Source organism: Halichoerus grypus, chromosome 4, assembly GCF_964656455.1.
Source record: "Halichoerus grypus chromosome 4, mHalGry1.hap1.1, whole genome shotgun sequence".
NCBI lineage: Eukaryota > Metazoa > Chordata > Mammalia > Carnivora > Phocidae > Halichoerus > Halichoerus grypus.
In genome coordinates this window covers 1,733,108-1,756,589 of record NC_135715.1, presented here as the reverse complement: position 1 = coordinate 1,756,589, position 23,482 = coordinate 1,733,108, and the positions used below count along the sequence as shown (strand labels likewise).

At 57.8% G+C, this 23,482-nt stretch overlaps 1 long non-coding RNA gene across 2 annotated transcripts in view; it reads left to right on the top strand.

Annotated features, from left to right (window-relative positions):
* LOC144381549 (uncharacterized) overlaps positions 1–23,482 on the top strand; it is a 381,367-nt gene that overhangs the window by 334,693 nt on the left and 23,192 nt on the right. For both annotated transcript variants that reach the window (XR_013446825.1, XR_013446826.1), the window contains one exon: positions 15,433–15,482. This is a non-coding gene — a long non-coding RNA (uncharacterized LOC144381549). The remainder of the gene's footprint in view (positions 1–15,432; positions 15,483–23,482) is intronic.

The window sequence follows — 23,482 nt, the reverse complement described above, 5'->3', positions numbered from 1 at the left end:
TGTTTTCAAATTTTTTATGTAAGGTAAGGCAAAGAGTCCTTAGGCATGACACCCAAAGCATGATCTGTAAAAGAAAACATGATAAATTGAGCATGATCAAAATTAAGGACTTCTGCTCTTCGAAGGGTGCAATCAAGACAATGGTAAGACCAGTCACAGCCGGGAAGAAAATATTTGCAAATCGTATGTCTGATAAAGGACTTGCATCCAGAATATGTAAGGAGCTCTGAGAACTCAATAATAAAAAGACAACCCAATTTAAAAAATGGGCAAAGTATCTGAATAGACATTTCACCAGAGAAGTGTTGTACATGCGGGCGAGCGCACAAAGATCTATGGCCGCATTCGTCATGGGAGATGCGAACGGAAAGCACGGGGCCACCCCTCCATGCCCACCGAGGGGACAGCAGCAGCTTGAGCCCCCACACTGCCCGGGGGACACGGAGAAATCAGAATCCCCACAGGTCGCTGTGGAAATGCAGAAGCGTGCGGCCACGTGGCAAACCATCACGTACACCTCGTGGACGTGGGCTTCCGGTCTGACTCATAAACCCCGACAGACTGTTCAGGAAAGGGGCAGTCGTGCACAGGAGTGATCTTGTATGGATTCTGGGTCTCAGCACGTTTTTTTCTCTGAGCGTGAAACAAATCCCACGTTTTTCTCCTAGTGTTGTTTGTAAGGCCAGGCAAAGATTTCACAGTTTTATTTTCACATGTGTGTGATCCCACTGGGAGTGTGTCTGGGTGTACAGTGTGCAGTAGGAATCCGGCTTTTTCCCCCGATGAGGCAACATCGTTCACTGTAAAAACTAATCTGTCTACACCCCCCGAAGTGCAGTCTTTATCCTGTCAGCCCTGAGGGTATTCGGCTCTGTTTCCTGACTCCCCTTTTTGATCTCTCTGTCTGTCTACCAATATCACGTTTAGGTTTCTGCGGTTTTCAAAATATGTTTTAATATTTAATACGGAAAATGTACTGATTCCTTTATTACTTTGAATTTTCAAAACCCCTGACTATTGTCACCAATTTACTTCCCCATATCAGATGGGGAATCAGTAGATCTAGCCCAGGAGCTCCTCCCTGCCTGCGCCCCTCTGAAAGGCGGGACCGCGTCGGGGGCTGAGCCGCACACACCAGCTCCTGGGGGTCAGCTTTGCGCTCCTGAGTTTTCCTCTCACGGGATCTTCTTGTCCTAGAGCCTTTCCCTTTCCCTGTCTCGGTTTAAAATACTCTCTAGTAGTATTTTAATTTTCTCCATAGAACAACAGCTTTCCTTTTCAATTAAATAAATATTTTAAGACCCAAGTTGCCTTGTGGGAATTTAAAGGTAAGATGGTTTCACATCGAGCCCTGTTGCTTGTTAACCAGGTCACCGAGCCCGTTAACCTCTCTAAATCCCCGCCACCCTGTCATCCCCAGAGCTCAGGCCACTCTCGCCAAGACGAGCCTGGCAGGAGGCCTGGGCTGTGGGGACAGTGACCAGCAGGTGCGCACAGACCTGCAGTGTCCTGGGAAGCCTGACCGCACCTCCCTGCCCAGGCACTGGGACACCTTGGGCTCCGAGAAGCAGGCCGGCCTCCTCCGCCACCGGCTGCACCTGCCACGCTCCCTCCCCAGACTTGAGCTTTTTTCTGATTCTTGACTCCTTGGGCCACCGTCCAGTTACCCTCCCTGCTTAAAACCCTCCAATAAGGGCTGGTAGGGCCATTTTAACTCACGCTAGACTAAAAGGTCAGACCCCAGGGCTTCTGCTGGGCCCCCAATGCCCAGCTTATTTGTGGAAGTAGTCGCAGCCGAGGGTCATGAGAGCTTGGGTCAGGCACCCTGAGGGGAAGGGCATTGCTTAGAGGCCACACAGCTGGGGAGGGGTCGCAGCAGGATTCCAGCCCAGGCGTCTTCGCTGCAGGGTCTACACCTTAAAGTGCTGTTCATCCATGATCAGGCATTTAAAGCAGGGTCATGCGAGGCTCCTGCCTGAGGGAGCAGGGAGGCGGGAGGGTCCTGGGCTCAGAGGCAGGATTCAGAGGGATAGTCCACCCTGGCTGGGGATCCCCCCTGTGCTTCCGAGTCCACCGACTTTTTGGACGCTCCTGGAGGAGGCTCTCGGGAGCCTGGCCAGCAATGCAATGCTGGGAAGTGAGTCAGCCTTTGCCCCAAAGTGGGGCGTGGTGGAGAAGACAGGAACGGGGTGAACCCAGGAACTAGAGGTGGAGGAAAATGTGGGGGGAGCACGAGGAGGGGTGGGGGCCCACATATGCAGAAGGCCCAAGGGGCACACTCAGCTCTGTCCCATTTGCACTTCCCAGAGGTGGCCCTCCCCACCGTGGAGCGTAGCTACGGAGGAGAGGCACAGAGAAAGGCCCGGACAGGAACAGAACCAGATATTTCTAGTTCTTAGAACTGCCTACACCTCGTAGGCAATTCACCGCGGCTCTGCTCTAATTAATAAGGCATTACACATCATTTCTATTTAGCGGCCACTGCGCTAAGGTCGCCCCCATATACTCAGCTCACCCCAGTTACAGAGAGTCCCGCAGAGAGGGGAGGAGATGAGAAGGAAAAGGACAGGGTGTGCGTGCCCCAAAATCATCACTTAGCTTGCAGATTACCCTCCCAGACCGCACAAACTTAGCATCATGGCCTTAACGTGCGGTTATTTCTGCGGCTGGCACGGTTTCTGCAGGCTTGGATCACGTATGCTCTTAAAGCTACAGCCTGGTTGGTGACGTGGGGCTTCCTAGATGGCCCGGCCATCTCCCCTCTTCCTCCCTCTGCCCCCCAGCCCAGGAGAACTGGTGTGCCATGACTGCCAGGCCTTACCTGCAGGAATACAGTGCGTGGGGACCACGTGCGTGAGGCCTTTGTCCCTGGGAGCTGCTCAGTCGTGGTTCTGTGTTCTCTTCCATGCACCAGAACCACAGAGACCAAGTTTTAAGACAGAAAGACCTAGAGAAATCATTTGTCCTGGCTTGCATCTCCCAGAGCAGAGGTTCAGCAGAGCCCGAGGTCCATGACGATGCCGTTACTCTGTCTGCCTCACGACGTCTGGGTCAGCGGTCATTCACCACGCGGGCTAAACCGAGGAGAAGTCACGGGCCACCACGATTACAGGCACACTGCTCCACTTCTGTGAGCGGTTCTTTTGTAGAAAAGCTTGAGCGTGCCTGCCCTGCATCCCACTCAGTGTTCCGAAAGGTTCCCACCAGCTGGAGCAGGAGGGGAAACTTCATAAACCGGAACCTTCCAGGCAAGGCCGATGCAAGTTCAGTTTCCTATCTGCGGAGCACGGGGAGTAAATGCCTGAGTCTTAGGGTGGGAGTGGATTCCTGCGACAGTTTGTGGTGGGGACACGGCTGAACCCACAGTTGAAAATGGAAGGACGCCTGAGGTTGTCCAATCCCTGCCACAGACAGACATCCATAGAGCAAGATGGTTTATAAGCTCGTTGGACCGACAGCATTTGTCCCGGTCCCGTCACTTTCCAGCCGGGCCACACAGAGCAAATGAGAGTGTGCGCGTCATGAGGCAGGTGAGGCCCCAGCTGGTGCGGAGTTGGGGCCCCGGGGGGACGTGTGGGCCACTCTCTGTGTCCGAGAGAACTGGGTTGGAGCAGGGCAGAAAGAAGCAGCTAGAAACCGAGGCACTCCGAGCATAGACCAGGAAGGTAAAAGTGCTCGCCCTGCTGACGTCCTTGTTTTCGGAAGTGGCTGGCGAGGCTGCCGCGGTGTGCGGCGCACTGTTCACTTTCCTTCAGCCGCTCTCCACTCTCGTTTCTCGTAGCAGCGCCGAAAGTGCCTTCCGGATCTCCCAGCGGAGCCATCCACGCTGGACCCCTTGTGAAGGCGGGGGGGACGGGCTCTGCTCCCCCAGCCCAGCATCGCATCCATCCTCGGCCCTTCTCTGTCTCTCTGACACACGCACACACGCACACACACGCACACACGCACACACGCACAAGAACAGTGGACAGCTGTACCGTCCAGCGAGGGTCTGCAGTGCACACAGATACATGCACATGCACACACGTACACACACACACGCACACACACGCACACACGCACAAGAACAGTGGACAGCTGTACCGTCCAGCGAGGGTCTGCAGTGCACACACACACATGCACATGCACACACGCACACACAAACGCATGCACACACGCACACACGCACAAGAACAGTGGACAGCTGTACCGTCCAGCGAGGGTCTGCAGTGCACACACACACATGCACATGCACACACGCACACACACACACACGCACACGCACAGGGACAGTGGACAGCTGTACCGTCCAGCGAGGGTCTGCAGCACACACACACATGCACACACACACACACGCACATGCACAGGGACAGTGGACAGCTGTACCGTCCAGCGAGGGTCTGCAGCGCACACAGATACATGCACATGCACACACGCACGCACACGCACAGGGACAGTGGACAGCTGTACCGTCCAGCGAGGGTCTGCAGCGCACACAGATACATGCACATGCACACACATACACGCACACACGCACGTGCACAGGGACAGTGGACAGCTGTACCATCCAGCACAGGTCTGCAGTGTACACACACACATGCACACACGCACACACACGCACGCACACGCACACACGCACATGCACAGGGACAGTGGACAGCTATACCGTCCAGCGAGGGTCTGCAGTGCACACACACACATGCACATGCACACACGCACAAACACATGCACGCACACACACACGCACATGCACAGGGACAGTGGACAGCTGTACCATCCAGCACAGGTCTGCAGTGTACACACACACATGCACATGCACACACGCACACACACGCACGCACACGCACACACGCACATGCACAGGGACAGTGGACAGCTGTACCGTCCAGCAAGGGTCTGCAGCACACACAACACATGCACACACGCACGCACACGCACACACACACATGCACAGGGACAGTGGACAGCTGTACCATCCAGCGAGGGTCTGCAGCACACACAACACATGCACATGCACACACGCACGCACACGCACACACGCACATGCACAGGGACAGTGGACAGCTGTACCGTCCAGCGAGGGTCTGCAGGAGGCCACATGGAGCCTTTTCAGTGTTTTTGCAATGGGCTGCCAGTGGGGGCAGTCTTCCCAGGGAGGCACCTGGGCTCTGTAGCTGTTTGGGGTGGGACCCTGAGGGGTCTGGAGGAGCCGTGTCTGATGGAAAGCACAGGGCTGGTCGGGCTGGGGGGCTAGATCTGGGTCTGGGCCTGTCCGGGATCAAAACCCACCAGGAAGAGGGAGCCCCATGCTGTGGACAGGCCAGGTCGGGATGCACACCATCACTGGCCATGGGCTTCTGCTTGTTCGGCCGTGGCATTTGAAGCCATCGGAGAGCACAGTCTCTCAGCCCCTGGATCCAGGGATGGACGGGGACCAGGGGACCAGCGTGGCTGTGGGAAAGGCCATGGCGTCAGGTGGGGCCCACCGTGGGACATGGCAGGTAATTTGGCTGGAACCACCGACCATTGAGGGCCAAGGGCTGTTCCGAGTTTGGACCCGCCACTGACTCTGCACACAGACCCCGTAGCCTCTGTCAGCCCTTCCCCGAGTGCCTTAGTATTCACCCAGATGGGAGGGGAAATGGGTTAATGATGCAGGAGGGAGCTGTCCTTCTCCCATCCCATGTTTCAGAACTCACTCAGGGTGCCTTTTGAGGAGCTGTCCTGGGGAGCTTGCTGGTGTGCATGGGGAGGGGAGCTCAGGGGACGCAGCCCCTGCCGGTGGCCCTCTCCAGAGATCCCTGCTACTGTGCAGCGCTCCCAGTGCTGGGACCACGCAGCCCCACACCCCATGCGGGTGGGCAGGGAGCTCTGCTGGGGCCCATGGAGTTGAGGAGAATCACTGGTTGGCGCTGGGTGCTTGCTAGAGACTTTCTGGTGAAAATGAGGGATGAGAGGAGGGGAGGGCAGGGGAGGGCAAGGGGAGGGGAAGGGCAACAGGAGTGGGGAGGGGGAGAGGAAAGGATGGGGGAGAGGAGGAGGCACAGGGGTGGGGAGGAGGGGCAGGTGTGGAGAGGGAGAGGGCAGGAGGAGGGGGAGAGGAAAGGATGAGGGGAGGGGAGGGGGATGGGGGAGGGGAGTGGGAGAGGAAAAGATAGGGGGAGGGGAGGGAGGGGTGGGGAGGAGGGGCAGGGGTGGGGAGGGGAGGGGGTGGGGAGGGGAGTGGGAGAGGAAAGGATGGGGAGGGGAGGGGGGAGGGGTGGGGAGGAGGGGCAGGGGTGGGGAGGGGGAGGGCAGGGGGAGGGCAGGGGGAAGGGGAGAGGAAAGGATGGGGGAGGGGAAGGGGGATGGGGAGGGGAGGAGGGGCAGGGTTGGGGAGGGGGAAGGCAGGGGGAGGGGGAGGAAAGGATGGGGGAGGGGAGGGCGACAGGGGAGGGGAGGGGGCGGGGGGCAGGAGGAAACACAGGGAGGCGGCCGGGCCACACCTCACAGAGGTAGCGGGTGGAGAGCGGCTGTGGAAGCCATCTGTCCGTCAATCCGTTTCGGGACTTACGTTCGACGACAGCGTCACGGGCCTCCAGTGTGCAATTACAGCCAGAAGTGCCTTCTCACTAAGGTACATAATGATTCATGCTGAGAATGTAATTAAAATATTGTGGTAGTTTAAAAATAATGCTCTATTAGGATAATACCCCAAAATGGCTAATCCAGAACGAGTGCTTCCTGCCCTGATTGCACCGCGGCTGGTACATCAGATGCTGTCAGCTGAACCGCGCGTGCGGCGCGCACTGGGTCCTGGGCCGTGACATCGGAGCATCCCCGTGTGCTGCCCAGTGTCCGCGCAACGTCCCCGGTCCACTCTGGGTTTTGAGGTTCTGGCAGCAGGACTTGGCAAGACTCCTCTAAATATCATCTCAGTCCGTCTGCGTGAGGACATCTGGACGCCCGCTTGGCGACCTTTGCCTCTGTCCTGCGAGTTGCACAGATGAGCAGTCTGAGACCCGGAGGATGCACAGAGCCCCAGGCCGCTGGGTGGGGAGGGGACTCGGGGACCCCCAGAGCCGAGCGGGGACCCCTTGGCTCGCCGGGAGAGACTGGAAGAGGTGGGGTGCCGGCACGCAGGCCGTGTGGGACTTCCTCCTCTGGCATCTGGAGACCACGCTGCACAGCCGGCCCCGGTGGGAGGCCCCGATGGGAGGCCCCGATGGGAGGCCCCGATGGGAGGCCCCTGCTCACTGGGAGCTCATGCCACCCGATCCCCGGCTCTGTCGGCCTCAGGCCGTGCCCCTCCCGGGGTTTGGACTCCGCGGGCCTCCAGCCTCACCGGCTCCCGGGCTGCCTGGGGTCCCTGCGACTGCACTGCCCCCCGACAAGCATCTGGGCTTCGTGCAAACCTGTCTCGAAGTTGTTACTCTTAACCCTTCATGCTAATAAAAACTAAAGTTAAATTAAAAAACAAAAACAAGCAGGAAAAAGGAGACAGAGTAGGCTGGGGCTCACCCATGATGTGGCCCGTGGGCCGTGTCCCTGCCCAGCGCAGTGAGTGTGCGCACAGGTGTGCACGTGGGTCAGGCTTCCTTCGGGCCAGAACTATAATTGTGGGCGGGCCCCAGGGCCCCCCAACAGAGCGCCACAGGGCAGCTTGAGGAACAGCACATATGGTCTCGAAGTCTCACAGCTGGGAGGTCGGGAGCCTGAAACGAAGGTGTTGGCATCGAAACCTCAATGAGATACCACCTCACACCAGTCAGAAGGGCTAAAATTAACAAGTCAGGAAACGACAGATGTTGGCGGGGATGCGGAGAAAGGGGAACCCTCCTACACTGTTGGTGGGAATGCAAGCTGGTGCAGCCACTCTGGAAAACAGTACGGAGGTTCCTCAAAAAGTTGAAAATAGAGCTGCCATACGACCCAGCAATTGCACTCCTGGGTATTTACCCCAAAGATACAAATGTAGTGATCCGAAGGGGTACATGCACCCCGATGTTTATAGCAGCAATGTCCACAATAGCCAAACTGTGGAAAGAGCCAAGATGTCCATCAACAAATTAAGGGATAAAGAAGATGTGGTATATATATACAATGGAATACTACTCAGCCATCAAAAAGAATGAAATCTTGCCATTTGCAAAGATGTGGCTGGAACTAGAGGGTATTATACTAAGTGAAATAAGTCAATCAGATAAAAACAATTATCATATGATCTCACACATGTGGAATTTAAGAAATAAAACAGAGGATCATAGGGGAAGAGAGGAAAAATAAAATAAGATGAAATTAGAGAGGGAGACAAACCATAAGAGACTCTTAACTCTAGGAAACACATACTGAGGGTTGCTGGGGCGGAGGTAGGTGGGGGGATGGGGTAACTGGGGGATGGGCTTTAAGGAGGGCCCATGATGCAATGAGCACTGGGTGTTATATGTAAGTGATGAGTCACTGAACTCTACTCCTGAAATCAATATTGCACCGTTTGATAACTAACTAGAATTAAAAAAAAAAAAAAAACATTTTGGCTGGGCCGGCTCTTTCTGAGGCCATGAAGGAGTCTGTTCCAGGCTCCCCCAGCTTCCAGACGTTGGGGCAATCCTTGGTGCTCCTTGGCCTGTAGACGCAGCTCCCCATTCTCTGCCTCCATTGTCACATGGTGTCTCCCCTCTGTGGATGTCTGTCTCTGCATCTCTTCCTCTCTTGTGGGGGCCCCAGTCATTGGACTCCCCCGCCCTAATGCTCTCATCTTTAACTACTTGTGCAGGACTGACTCTGTCTCCGAATAAGGTCACATTCTGAGGTACTGAGGGTTAGGATTGCAATATGATCTTTTGGGAGACACGACCCACTCGTGGGGCATGTGGGGCTTGGTGTGTTCTAGAAGCCCGGAAGCCAGACTCTCAGAGTCAGAATCCCCCGTCCTGGGGTACAGCCACTGCCTGGTGCCCCCTAAGCAGGAGCACAGGGTGAGGGGGGTACAGGAAGAAAGCCCCTGCTTCTCCCTCCTCCTGCCCCTAGACAATCCCCAGGGCTTCCCACAGGCCAAGCCTCCCGAAAGCCAGGGCACAAGAGAGCTGGGGCAATGCAGTTCCTTGAGCTCCAGCAGAGCCATGACAGTGAGTGGGCCTGGGGCGGAAGCACAGGGAGGTCAGCCCACCGTGCGTCCTGGCCTCATCAGCTTCTGCGCTTTCCTAGGTCGAGCCTAATAGGGTCGGTCAGCTCACGCGGCGCATCAGTCCCTGCTTGCGCTCCTCCTGAGAGGGAACCCCCGGGGGCCAGCTCCGGAAGGGAAGCCAACCTCGGAGTGGGCTAGAATCGCCTTCCTCAGCTAACGGGCATCCAGCCAGTCTCGCCGTGAGCTGCCCTGCCTCCCGCCCAGCTTCTCACTTGTGGAAGACGGAAGGAAGCCTTAACCTCGTTTGGGGTCTGCACCTGCCAGCGGAGATGTGCGTGAAGTTCTGTTCAGAGACGTTGACTGATGTTCCCGAATCATTCATTCACACGCCTGCGAGCATTCGCATTCCTAGCCGTCATTTGTGAGGACTCTGTCCTTCTCGTGGCATCACGAGGCCCCGGTCACTGGGTCTTGGACCGTGCGTGGCATTGCCGGCCTGACGGTGAAGACATCACTCATGTGCAGAGTATGCCCAGTGCTTCCATCCCAGCCAGAGACAGGAGCTCTGAAGTATGGTGCTTGGTGGCTGTGCGAGGGCACTGAGCCTGCTCCAGGAGCTTGGATGGCCATGGCGGGGGCACAGAAGCGGAGGCCAAGGGGACGGGGCCCTAGTTTGTCAGACAATTGGGGAACGGGAGGGGGAGTCCAGGTGAAAAGTGATCTTCATGGTGGTTTCATGGCTCCCGCACGTGGTGTCGAGGCTGGCCTCGAGGCCCAGGGGCGATGTCTGAGCTGTGAGCACGGATGGGTCTCCCACCTCCTCCACACCCACACCAGCTCAGCGGGTACCTGCCGCTGTGTTTCTTCTCTCTGGGTGTCGGGACTGGTCCCCGAGGGCTCCCTCGAAAATGCCGCCGGCCCACCCTGAAGCTCCGACTCTCCTGGCCGGGCTGCTCATTCCCGTCACGAGCCCCCTCCTTAGCACCGCCAGGCTGTCACAGATGCCCACTTACCAGCCGTGTGGCCGCTCGCGCTCAGGGCCCGGCAAAGCCCGCCGGAATGGAGGGCAGGGGCACACTTGTATCTTGGCTCTCCAGAGAGAAGGTTGACTTTTTATATACTTTTGTCTGCTTTGTTTGGGGAGCGGGATTTCTGGTCTTGGCTTTGGTTTTTTTTGAAGATGAATGTGGAAAGAAGGAGCAAACAGAGGTCAGGAAAGATGGAGGCGAGTCAGCCATCCCACCAGGCAAACGCTGGGAAACTTATAAATATTGCACCTCGTTCTCTGGGAAGCTGCTCTCGGAAAGCGCGAAGTGAATGCACGCGCAGTCTGCGTGCAGCAGGAGACCTGTCCGTGCCTCCAGAGACATCCAGGTCTAAAGGAGGCGCTCGGGAACGGGGCAGAGATGGGCTTTTTATACACTTTACGCCCATGCGGCATTCAAGAGTGTTCTCATGGGATGAAAGAGCCTTGGCCCACCATCCTTTACTGTGAAAGAAACAGGCATTTCTGCACCAAAGCCAAATGCTCCTGACTAGAAGCCAGGCCCTTTCTGCCGTGAGAGGGAACCGTCCTTTGACCCCAGGGGTGCAGCCCCAGGCGCCGCTGTGCTGTTTTGTGCTTGGAGGGGAGGCACGGTGTTTGAGTCCAAGGCCCTCTGTGGGCACAGTGTCCAGGACAGGCCCACAGCCCCCTGGGGAGCAGGGGGCCGGGCTCCGAGCCCGTGCACCCCAGGCGGGAGCAGCCTGTGAGTGCTCCTCACCTGCAGGGCCTTCCCCCCCGCCAGAGGGACAGACCTTCCCCAGGGCAGAGGGCGGCATTCATGATGGTAATGGCCACAGCCACGGCGGCCACCGTCACCACCACTGTGGTCACCATCACCAACACCATCACCACCACCATCACCACCACCATCACCACCACAACCACCATCACCATCACTATCACCACCACCATCACCACCGTCACCACCACCATGGTCACCATCACCACCATCACCATCACCGTCACCATCACTGTCACCACATCACCACCACCACCGTCACCACCACCGTGGTCACTGTCACCATCACTGTCACCACCATCACCATCACTGTCACCACCACGGTCACCATTGTCACTGTCACCATTGTCACCATCACCACCACCATGGTCACCATCACCACCGCCGTCACCACCGTCACCACATCACCATTGTCACCATCACTGTCACCACCGTCACCATCACCACCGTCACCTTCACCGTCACCACTGTCACCATCACCACCACTGTCACCATCACCACCATCACTATTGTCACCTCACCGTCACCACCACCATCACCATCACCACTGTCACCATCACCACCACCACCACCACCATTGTCACCTCACCGTCACCACCACCATGGTCACTGTCACCACCACCGTCACCACCACCATGGTCACTGTCACCACCGTCGCCATCACCATCACCACCATCACCATCACTGTCACCACCACTGTCACCACCACCGTCACCTTCACCGTCACCACCACCGTCACCATCACCACCGTCACCATCACCACCACCACCACCACCACCATCACCATCACCACCACCATGGTCACTGTCACCACCACTGTCACCACCACCATGGTCACTGTCACCACCACTGTCACCACCACCGTGGTCACTGTCACCACCGTCGCCATCACCATCACCACCATCACCATCACTGTCACCACCACTGTCACCACCACCGTCACCTTCACCGTCACCAACCACCACCGTCACCATCACCACTGTCACCATCACCACCACCACCACCACCACCGTCACCACCACCGTGGTCACCGTCACCACCGTCGCCATCACCATCACTGTCACCACCACTGTCACCACCACCGTCACCATCACCATTGTCACCGTCACAACCATCACCATTGTCACCATCACTGTCATCACCACTGTCACCATCACCATCACCACCACCACTGTCACCACCACCGTGGTCACTGTCATCACCACCATCACCACCATCACCACCACCATCACTACTGTGGTCACTGTCACCACCATCACCACCATCACCACCACCATCACTACTGTGGTCACTGTCACCACCATCACCACCATCACCACCACCATGGTCACCATCACCATCACCACCATCACCATCACTGTCACCACCACCGTCACCACCATCACCACCGTCACCACCACCATCACCGTCACCATCTACTGGGGGACTCCTGTGCTAAGCATGCCATCTCTGTTGTGACCTCCGGTTTTCAGCCACAACGGGAAACAGGTACTGTTATCCTTGTTTTATTAGAGGAAACAGCAGCTCAGAACCTGTAAGTGACTTGCTAGGACCACATAGGTGTCTAGAGCCGATCGCAAACTGGGGTCAGCCTGGCCAGGGAAGGGGTGGGCCTGGGTGTCCTCTCTGGGAAGACGACCCCGAGGACGGGCGCCTGGGAGTCCAGCAGGCCCCGCTGCCCACGGCCTCTCTCTCTCCCTCTGCCCTCTTGCATGCACCCCATTCTCTCTTCCCGTTGGTCTCACGAGGCCCTTTGTTGGTGAGTGACAACATGAAGGAGGGTGCACGATCTAGTGTTTATTTACCTTCTCCCGTCCAGTTTGATGCTGCATGTTCTTATTCAAAGAGCAGGTGGATTAGAAGGTTTAGGAAAACTCATCTTTAAAATATAACTCTTTTGTTCTTTCTGTGTGGACCATGGAGCCATCTAGAACGAAGATCGGCTGGGCTCCCGTAGACAGCATGCCATTCTGACCCGAGGGCGTGAGTCAACAAGATAATTCCACTGGCTAATTGTTCGTCTCTAAAGGCTGAACTGCAGCTGGGAAAACATGGCAGCCGCCTCCTTTATGTCCGCTCACCTGCCAGTGTGCTGTCCGTAACAGTCCATGTTTGTTGTTCCCTGCCACGTGCCAGGAACCGTGCTCGCTGTCCAGTTATACAGCCTGTGATTCTACCAGGTACATCTGCTCTCAGGCCCATTGCACAGATTAGGAGGTGGGGAGCTTGGCCCCGTTCCCATAGCGGTGGGCCCCACGTCCAGGCGCCATGGCCGTACCCCGTGACATGCTGTCCAGGGCTGCAGAGACAGGGCAGCGGGCAGAGTCCGGCCTAGAGCTCCAGCCGCAGCTTCGCCAGAAATACTGGTGAAAAAGTGCGAGCCGAATCAGCCAGCTTTTCAGCAACGTTGCTGCACACACAAAGAAATTCCTGGTTAAGTAACTTTTCCCACCGACTTAAATGAATTGGCAGCTGCTTTGACATCACATAAACATAAAGGAGGCCGTTTTGGTGATTCTGCAAGAAATTTCCTAATGATGAGACAAACTGCAGACTCTCCTCCCCCGTCGGAGGTCGATGCTGCCCTGCCATCCGCTTATCTTGCATGAGGAGGTCCGGTGTTTGCAGCCCGGGAGGCAGACAGGGCTCGAGTCCGGATGCCAGCCCTGCCCGCCCTCTGAGGGCGCCGGAGGTCGCTCAGGTGCTGTCCACGCTCCTCGAGAAGGGCGCCTTGTGACAGGTCGTCTGTCCTCTCCTACACGATGCCGCCGTGCACTCTGTGCTGCGCGCGGTGCCACAGGGCACCCCCGCCCCCTTCGCCCCTCCCTCGGCCTTCCACTCCCCTCGTACCTCTCCTCCCCTGCGCGCTCCTCCGCTGCCCGCCTTCCTTTGTGAGGTTATCTTAGGTGTTTCTCAGGCACAGAATATACCCCAGGCACCGTTTGTCCATCCACGGATGCTCTCTGCCTTTTAATGGAGTTTGGCCCATTGTGTCTGATGTAATGGCTGATTATTTGGTTTTATTCTCCCATTCTGAAGTTTATTATTCACGTATTCTGTTATTCGGTGTTTCCTGGTTCTCTCTTTGCAGATCTGACCGGGCCTCGTTCTTCTCTTCCCTCTTGCCGCTCTATTGCTCCTTCCTTCACTCCAGGACCCATGGTGGTGGCGTCCTCCCTCCCTGGCGTCTCACTCAGTCCTATGGTTCTGTTCATCCTGTGAAGTCCTCCCCCCGCCTGAGAAGCCTCCCGCACCTCGTGCCCCCAGCGGGACGGGCGCAGGGCCAACTGCCATGTTAGCTCTCAGACTTTGTAGACGTAATGCTTTTCCTCCTGGACCCTTCTAAAGCTTTGCCTGTGGTACGTCTCTCCATTTTCGAAGTGCTCATCGAGCACCTGCGTTTCTCATTCCCAGCTAAGTTATTGGCGTCATTATATTTTTGTCCGTGTGTTTACCTGTAGTTTGCTGGTCTCCCCCATGACCACTGCTTCCCCAGGAAGGCTCTGGGGACGTGAATACTTGACACTATCCTGCCTTCCCCGTGACACCTGCTGTGTGCTTCCTCCCAGAGTGAGTCCGTCCTGTCCCCTTCTTGCTTCCAGGGTTCCCGATGGAAGCCGATGCCCTCCTGACTCTTCCATCTCTGTCATTTATTTGCTCCTTGCTCCCGAGGCTGGAAGGACTTCTCTCTCTCCTCTGGCCGGCCGAGGTCTCCCCGACTATGCCTGGCTGCGGGTCCTCCCGTGTCTGGGCACCCTAGAGCTGCAGGTCTGATGTCCCTCTTCAGCTCGTCAGCCGGAGGGTCTTTGGATCCCCTCTCTGGTCCTTTCTCCACGTGTCCTTCCCTATGCTCGGAATCCCCTCATCTTCTGCAGCTGGTAGGGTGCACTTCTGGTTTTCAGAGGGACCCATTCTCTCCTCCAGTTGCCTGATGGCTTGTTCAGTGGGCTGTGGGCGTTTGCGGTAAGAAACAAGTACTGTGTTGAGCTTGACTCTGATGGCGTTTCCTCAGAGGCGCCTTCCAGGGGCTTCCACCTGCCGTGCTGGCCGGAGACCCCTTGGGGCATTACCTCCCTGCTGCTCAGGGGGCGCGGGTCTTCGCCCAGGGGTCTCCATGCCCTCAAGGCTCCGGGACTCCCGTCTGGCCCAGAGGTCTTGGCGAGGAAGTCCCACATGGGCTCCCCAGCAGGGCCAAGACCCGCCGCACCCGTCTTCCGGATCCCCGTCCCCGCGCGGGGTGTTGCTGAGCTCCGGGACGCTGGGGCGTTTGCGGGAGACTCTCAGGCAGTCGCACTCGGAGTCCCCCCTGAGCGTCTTCATCCTTTGCTGAGTGAGGAGACGCAGTGTGGGCAGGTCCACGCTCGAGGATGAGTGATTGCTGCGGGCAGCCGACGCCACTGTTAGCGAACAGAACGGACAGAGCGCGGAGCGCGTCCCGCTGGTGGTGGCGCCCTTCCTGCCACTCGGGCTGCTGTGGCATAAGTAGCCCTGGGTTTTAGCTACTTTTCTCCCTTAATCCTCGTAACACTTGGCGAACTTAGCATTTTTGTTTTCTCTTTTCAGATGAGACAGTGCAGGGTCAGGAGGTGACAGCGCCCCACGACACCGAGGAGGTAAGCGACGTAGTTGGTGTTTGAACCCGGACCCGTCCTGCTCCGGAGCCGGATGCTTCCACGGCACCTGTGCTACTTTGCGGTTTCTTAGTCTGCACGTTTGCCTGGTGTCTGTCTGCCCCGGATGTGAGCCCGCGAGGGGCACCTCGCGTCTTCCCCTCTCGGCAGTGGCCCTAAACCCCGCCGGCCGCAGGGACGGCCCAGAGGGCGCTCTCAGCAGGTGCCCGCAGCAGGTGCCCACCGGAGAGCAGAAGACCCTCTCTTCAATCTGTCAGTGACAAGAGGCACTCCTTCCTGACGTCTACTCAATTGCTGGCTTTGCCCATGAGTCCGGGACAAGCTGAAAGCAGGATGGGGACTTGGGAATTAGCTCAGCCCTGCAGATGGTTCTGGATTGGCCAGAGGAAATAGGGAGCTGAGCCCAGAGAGGTTGGGGCTTGGAGAGCTGGCCTGGTGGCCAAAGCTAGTCCCCAAATGAGTGGCTCTGGCAGGGGCCGGAGCAGAGCCCCAGGGCAGAAGAGAAAGGGACCGCGGGGCTGATGTGGTGGAAGGAGGCAGCGGGTGGCCCAGCAGAGCAAGGGGACAAGCAGGAAGTCAGGGCCCGGGAGTGGGAGTGAGTCCAGGGTTGCTGGGCTGGGCAGAGGGGTCTCCGCCCCATGGAGGGAGCCGGCAGACCCTGGGGATTCTTTGTGAAGAGAAAGGGCTGGGTGGAGCAGGGGTTCCCCGGGGCAGGGGTTCCCCGGGGCAGGGGTTCCCTGGAGCAGGGGTTCCGGTCACCCCCTGCCCCCAACACTGCTCTGCACTGACACTCTGCTCCCGCTCTATCAGCCGAGCTCTGGGGCTTCCTGCAGACCCAGCGGAGCTGGGAGCTCAGGGAGCGGGCCTGCCTGCCCCCAGCTCTCTCCCGGGCAGGGCTGCTGAGAAGCCCATTAGCACATGAATGCGTGCTGGAGTGCTGAAGGGCCAGGATGAAAAACAGCTATTTTTTCAATTCCGCTTTTCCTCCCTAAGGGAGAAAATTTTAGAAAGATTAATGATTGTGATGACAAATATATTTTAAAATTAGGGGTGGCATGTCTTTCCTCATCAATTTCTATTCTTTGGGTCATTAAACCTTGAAGTTTTAAATGGAAAGACGCTCACTGCATTAAAGCAGGGCGTCAGAGGCTCAGGGCACATCAGGGAAGTGCCTCCGGTCCTTCCTACCTTTTGTGACCCTGACAACTATATTTTGTTAAATCTGTGCGTATCAGCTTACAAAATATTTTTTTTTCGAAAAAGCATCATGTTGCTTGGCTGGGACCACCTGTCAATGCACACACATTCCGTCCTGGGCTCCGGCTGGGGCTTGTTTTCCTCGTTTCTAACCCCACGGCCCTCGCACGCTCCACACGTCCCAGGACACTGCTCTAACCTCTGCACGTGCGCGGCCCCAAGGAGCGGGAACTCACCGCCATGCGAGCAGCCGGTGCTAACGTGTCTGGATAACAAGGACATCTGACAGCCACCCAGCTCGGCACACCTCTCCCCGGTGAAGCCCCATCCCCACGCCCCGAGCTAGCACCTGGCCATGAGCCGGCGGCCCCCTTGATGGGACCCCAAGAAGCCACAGCTGCACAGATCAGCCCTCTTGTCTTCCGGTTATACGCGGCCTGTCGAGCACGCAGCCCCACCCTGCCGAGCGGATGCAGGGACAAGCTGACCTGCTTGGATGATGGATGCCCTCCCCGCGGCCCGGGTGCAGCCGGCTTCCTGAGGGGTCTCTGTCATCTCTCTGCTGTTGGTTCCCACATCTGCAGCCCTTTGCTTGATTTTAAAGCCAGTTCCTGGAGTGGCTCTCGGTACCTGAACCCTTGTCACCTCTGCTCCAGGGGTTAGGCTGTGACCCAACACCCTGGATGTCCCTTCTGGGCCCAAACCCCTGTCTGTGTCACACTGGCCCTATCAGCCATCTGCCGCCCGGTGTGGGCTTGCTGCTCAGTGTCTGTAGCCATCCCTGGGGCCGTGGTTCTATCTCCCAGCTTCTTCTTCTTCTTCTTGGCTCTGAGCTCGTCCCACGAGACTGGGCAGGGGTGGCAGAGCCAGGAGCCCCTGCCGGGGCCAGTGCTGATACATTCTGACTTCGGTTAGGAAAGGAGTCGAGACTGCAGGGTCTCCTGAAGCAGGGTGTCCCTGCTCCCCGCACCCCTCCTTCGCCACCCTGTATCCCCCATCAATCTCCCACCGACTGGGCTCTTGAAGATGGGACTCCCACGTCTCAGCTCCAGATTCCCACGGCCCTGCCCAGGACCTGCCATGTGGCAGGTGCTAAAAAAAATCTCTGTTGAATGAAGGAATTCAAAAAAAGCCAACGGAAGTGAAGACTTCCATGGCTTATGGGTGCCCTTTGCTGGGTCCCTTCAGGGAGACTCGCAGTGGGAACTGGGGAGCAGCGCTCAGGCAGGCAGAGACACACCTGCTAACAAGATGCTCCCAGGTGTGTCCAGAAGGAGCATCTCGGTGGGTCCCAGGGCTGAGAGAGCACGCGGCTCCCTGCAGACCCCCAAGGACCCAGGTCACCTTCCTCCCGTAGGACTCTTGTCTTCCTGGATTGCTGCTTTGCCTTTTCACTGTCCTGGTGTTTCGTGCACCCATCCCTAACTCATCCCTCCACTCTGTAGAAATCGCGAGTGTCCCCTAAGGGCCCAGCAGCTGACCCCCACCCCGCACCTGTGCCTCTCTCCTCTGGGGCCCCAGTTTCCTGAATCCAGTGTCTCTGTCTCTCTTGGCTTTTCCTGCATTTTGGTGGGGGATGTCTCCCAGCAGCCCTTAAATATAGTGGGTGGGAGATACGTTTATTGAGCAATTATGTGTCTGAAAATGTAGTCTGGCTTGAGAGTTTGTTTGCGCTAAAATTCTAGGGAGGGAATTGTTTTTCTCATAGAATGTTGTCTCCTACTTTCCAGTGTTCCTGTTGAGAAGCACTCTGATTGTGATCCCTTTACTTATTTGTTTTTAAATCTAAGTGTTTAGAGTCTTTTGGGTGCACCAGTTTCCCCAGAGAGGAACCCTCCAATTTGCCTGAGGTCAAAATTGCTCCCTGCCCGAGATCCAAAAGACCACCAGGGAAAGGGGCTAGGGGCTGCGATGGCCACACAGACCTCTCCTGATTCCTCCTGGCCCCAGGTCCACCAGCAAGCCTGGGCCCAGGGAGTCCCACCTTCTCCTAGAGTGGGGGTGGCCATCCGCCCCAGAGCTGGGGGACCACCACCTCCCACGTCCCATCCCCCCACTGCACGCCAGCACCCCAGGTCCCCCTCTGCAGCCCCGCGCCCAGCTATCTCACTGGCTGAGTCAGTCACCCTCATACATTGGCTCTCTGGCTTCCAAACTTCTGTCCCTATCGTCTTTTCTTCATTTTTCCTGCCCTTGTGGGTTTGTGTCCTTTAAAATAACGTACCTTGACTGTCATTCCAAAGAGGCTTAAGAAGAGCATAGCAGGTCAGTATGTGCATTCAAGCCCTCTGTGTAATTAAGGACTTCTCAGGTGGCATAGGACTTGGGTAACACAGAGGGGCTATTCCACAAGCCCATCCGTGACATAAAGAATTGGAAAGAGAGAAAGGAACCTCATGAGCTGGAACGGGTGCGTCCCTCAGACAAGCGCTGGCCGGAGGCCCTACCCCAGTCCACCCTGAGTCCAGGTCCCGACTCGAGAACGGTGCCTTTCACTCTTACAGACTGGTGCTCTGGGTCCTCGGGGGCTCTGCAGGGAGCCGCGTGCTCTCTCAGCCCTGGGACCCACCGAGACGCTCCTTCTGGACACACCTGGGAGCATCTTGTTAGCAGGTGTGTCTCTGCCTGCCCGAGCGCTGCTCCCCAGTTCCCACTGTGAGTGTCCCTGAAGGGACCCAGCAAAGGGCACCCATAAGCCATGGAAGTCTTCACTTCCATTGGCTTTTTTTTTTTAATTCCTTTCGCTGCAGACAAAGCTACGTTGTCATAAAATGTCATTTCCCTACGGGGACCTGGACCGGCGAAGTGGGACACACAGCCCTGGGTGCAGGGGAGAGGGGCGCTACGGAGGGCGGGCCTGAGAGCCCAGCCTCCACTTTCCATAACGGGAAGGCAGTAGATGAAGCCGGAACGCAAACCTCAAAAGATAGAGGTATGAACATAATATTCAGAAGTGGGAGGAGGGCTGGGAGAGCCAGCAGCTAAAAGACTGTCCCCAGAGTGCCCCTGGGGACTGGGACGGGTGCCGGGGGGTTGGAGGCAGGACTCAGCTGTGTTTGTCATAAGCCAGTTGGAGTTTTTAGACTCTGTGTATGTGTCACTGATAAAATATTTGTTTGAAGTTTAAAGGGAGAACGAAGGACACTCGGGCTCCAGTACCTGTTTGGATGGACACGCCATGGAGGCTGATGGCTCGGCTGAGTTTCTGGCCCTCTACAGCATTTTCTGGTGTTCAGAGAGTTGACTAGTGTGAATAATTCAGGCCCAAGGATGGTTGTTTTTTTGCAATTAGCTAAAAACTGTGACTGATTTTTATTATCTAATTATGTCCTATTCCCTAATTATCTGTGTGGACTTTGCAATAATTGTGAGAAAGGTTAAAGATTACCTAGGGAGAAAGTCGAGATGTATTTGCCCCGGTCTGTAGAGCTCTCTGGCTACAGCTGGGCAACAAGGGGCACTGTGCCTTTCGGGCACTTGGCTCCTGGGAGCTGCGTTCTCTACCTGCGCATCTAACTAAAATTCCACTGGAATGGTTTCCATGCATCATGCTCAGCTTAAAGCTGTTTGGGACAGATATTGAACCAGAAAGAAAGTTGCCTCCCTTTCGTTCTTCTCACCCGAAGAGACAGCCATGGCATCTGAGTCCTGTGTCCTCCCGGGGCTGCCTTGGCACAGCAGAGGGAAATGCAGGGGCTCTGCAGAAAGCACCTCAATCCGAGTCTCTAGATTCTGCTATAAGCTCTGCCCTTTCCGTCTCTCCCTCTTACCATGGCCATCCAGCTCACGCGGCGATTTGCAGGGGGGGTGGGCATCCTTGGATCAGCCCCTACTGGGATTCAGAACCAGTCCTCACATGCTCTGTCACTTTGAGGATGAGAACCCAAAGCTCAGAGAGGTCCAGTAACTGGCCCCAGGCTGCTCAGCAGATGCACGGGCGAGTGGGGATTGGAGCCCGGGTCCTCCCGACTGAGGGCTGCTGCTTTGTCCACGCTGGCTCCTCGGATCAGCGTGTGACCCTGGCAGTGCTCTGGCCTGCCCCCCACGTGTGCAGGGGGCACTAGTGCTAGCTTGCCGTGAGGCTCTCCTGGACCAGCCCTGGGAGCCCTCAGAACTGCGGGGCGCAGAAAGACGCAGTGAACACCTCCTACTTAGGTCTCTCTCGCTTCTCGTGTAGTTAAGCTACCTACTTCTCCTCAGTGTTTGCTTTTTAATTTGGAGACACGTTTGGACTCCGTGTAGCTGGGGTTTGCGATGTCTGTAGGACACAGTCCCACATGAAGTCACTGAGGAGAAGCTCCAGGGAACGAGGGAGGCTGGGATGGTGGAGCAGGTGCTGAGAGAGGGAGGGGCACGGCGCATTCTCATTGTCCAAGGTCATTTACACATGAAAGGGTGTTCCTTAGTCTTCTGTGACAGAGTCTGAAATGCACAATCAAATGGAGACCCCAGGAAGCCATCCAGAGCCTTCTATTGAAGGAACATGGGTGGGGGGCCTCGGTTAGCCTGACTGGGGCTTGAATTGGTCTCCTTTGTCAGGTAAGGCCCACCTTCTCCTTTCACGGTGGCCATGGGTCCCAGCCTTGAGTAAACAGCCAGGCGCCCAGTGTCTGCAACAGGGAGGCCGGGATCCAGCACACCCCACACTGCGAGGTTTGACTCTCCCGGGGGGTCCCCACCAGCCTGGGCCCGGGCCCCCACTGCTGCCTCAGAGCAGGCCTCCCCGGGGGTGACAGAGCAGAGAGGCTTGCCTGGGGGGTCATAGATGCTGTGGGTGGAAGGAGCCCTGAAATCATGCGCCTCTTCACGGGGTGGTGCTTTGTTCAAGCCCAGGCTACTAGACGCCTGGGTGCCCGTGTGCGCCGATTACACTGCTCTAAGCGAGCGTGGGGGCTGGCCCCTGCTCCGCCCCCCACGTGACATCACAGGATCCTGGGCCACCTGAGAAGGCCTGAGTCTCCTCCGCCCTGAGCTTACTGACGAGGAGCTGTTCCAGGCGTGTCCGTGCCCCCGGAACATTCTCTGGTGAGGGCCATCAGCTCCCAGAGCGGACCCCGGGCAGGGCGCGGGTGCTGTCCCTGCTCTCCATTCAGCGGGATTTGAGTGAGTGTTCTGGTTCTTGGGGAGCCTGTGACGGGTTTGGTCTGGCACCGAGGGGAGGACAGACGTATACAAATGGGTTGCAATGTCTCTGGCTCTTCAAGGACCTGTCACCTCTGCCCTGAGGCCAAGACTTTCCTTGGTGCGAATGCATCCCTCCCTTGGGAGCCTCTCACCCCTCTTCCTTCGGAGGCTGTGGCGCCCTTCCCCCACAGACCCAGTCCTCACGCTGGGGTGCCCGTCACATCCCCCTGCAGGGCGGGGCGAGCCGCGAGCAAGCAGCGGGTGCAACCGAGAGCCCTGTGCCTGGAGGACCACTGCCTGGCCTAGCCCGGACTGGGGACCGCAGGACAGGAAGGTCTCAGCCGGCCTTTTAGCCTTGATGTTTCTCCTCCTGGTAAACAGAATTGGAACCTGGGCCCCGCACCCCCCAGTCCAGATGCTCAGAAAGTCAGATCTTTGCCCCGCTCGGCCCTCCGTCTGCCGCCCTCTGCGAACGAGCGGCCTCAGCGCTCTGGCATCTGGGATCCTCCAGACCTTTGTAAAGAATGTGGTTTTTGGTCAAAGCCGCGAGGCCTGTGGCCGGGGTGTTCGTGCGGCGGCGCGAGAGAGCCGCACGGCCTGTGGGTGGTGACGCGTGTCACCGCGGGGGCGGCTCCGGGCCCGCTGTACTGAGCAGAGCCCACACCAGACGCTCAGCTGAGCCAGGGCCCGCTCACCCCACGGCGACCCCACGGGCCGCAGGGGTGCCCAGGACCTCGTGGCCCAGCCCACCACTCCCGGGGCGCGTCCCGCTCCCTCCTGCAGACGGCCGTGCCCCACGCAGCTTGCGGTCCGCTCACGGCTCCCGGCCCTGGCTGGGCTGGGCTTCGGCGGGGCGGCCCCGAAGCCGATGGGCCTTTCCGTGCTCCTCGCGTCTCCAGTTCGGGGCCGCACGCGTCTCGGGTCATTCGCACAGATAGTAGCGCACGGTAACCGCACTCTGCACGCGGCCTGGGCGCGCCGGGGCCGGAGGGAGAAGCAGCGGCGGGGCCTGCCGCCCGTGCCCGGGGTGCCAGGGGACAAGCGGCGCGCGCAGCAGCCCGCAGGGCGCCGAGGGGGCATTGCTGCGCCGCCGGAGGGTTGGAATTTCTCCAAGGCCGATGGGAAGCCTTAACACTTTTAAGGAAGGAAATAAAGGAAAGCAAATTTGCACTTTTTAAAGGACCTTTCTGCCCGCAGTGTAATGAGTTTGAGACAGCGGCCAGCAGGCGCGTTTGGGGCGGTCCTGGTGACAAGCCCAGACCCACGCTCGGGTTTCTGTGGGCTCCTCCTGCCCCAGGTCCCCCGGAGGAGCGCTATCAGCCCCTCCACCCACCCCTGAGAGGAGTCGGCCCCATCGGATGCCAGCGTCGCGCACTCGGGCTCGGTGGGCAGCGCCAGGGAAGCGCAGGGAGCCTGGGGGGGCACGCCCTTTTCTTCTGCCTCGTGTGGGAGCTCGCGTGTCCCGGAGTCTCCTTCCATCAGGATGGGATTCCCAGGGCCTACGACAGCGCCCGGGACATGGCAGGTGCTCGGCACAGATTAACACCGCATCCCGGCACAACCTGTCGGACACGCTACCCCCGCCGCATCTTCCTTTTGCCCACAGACACCTGGCAGCGGTGGGGCCAGCACACGGCCTGCTTGCCCTGGGCGGTCTCCGC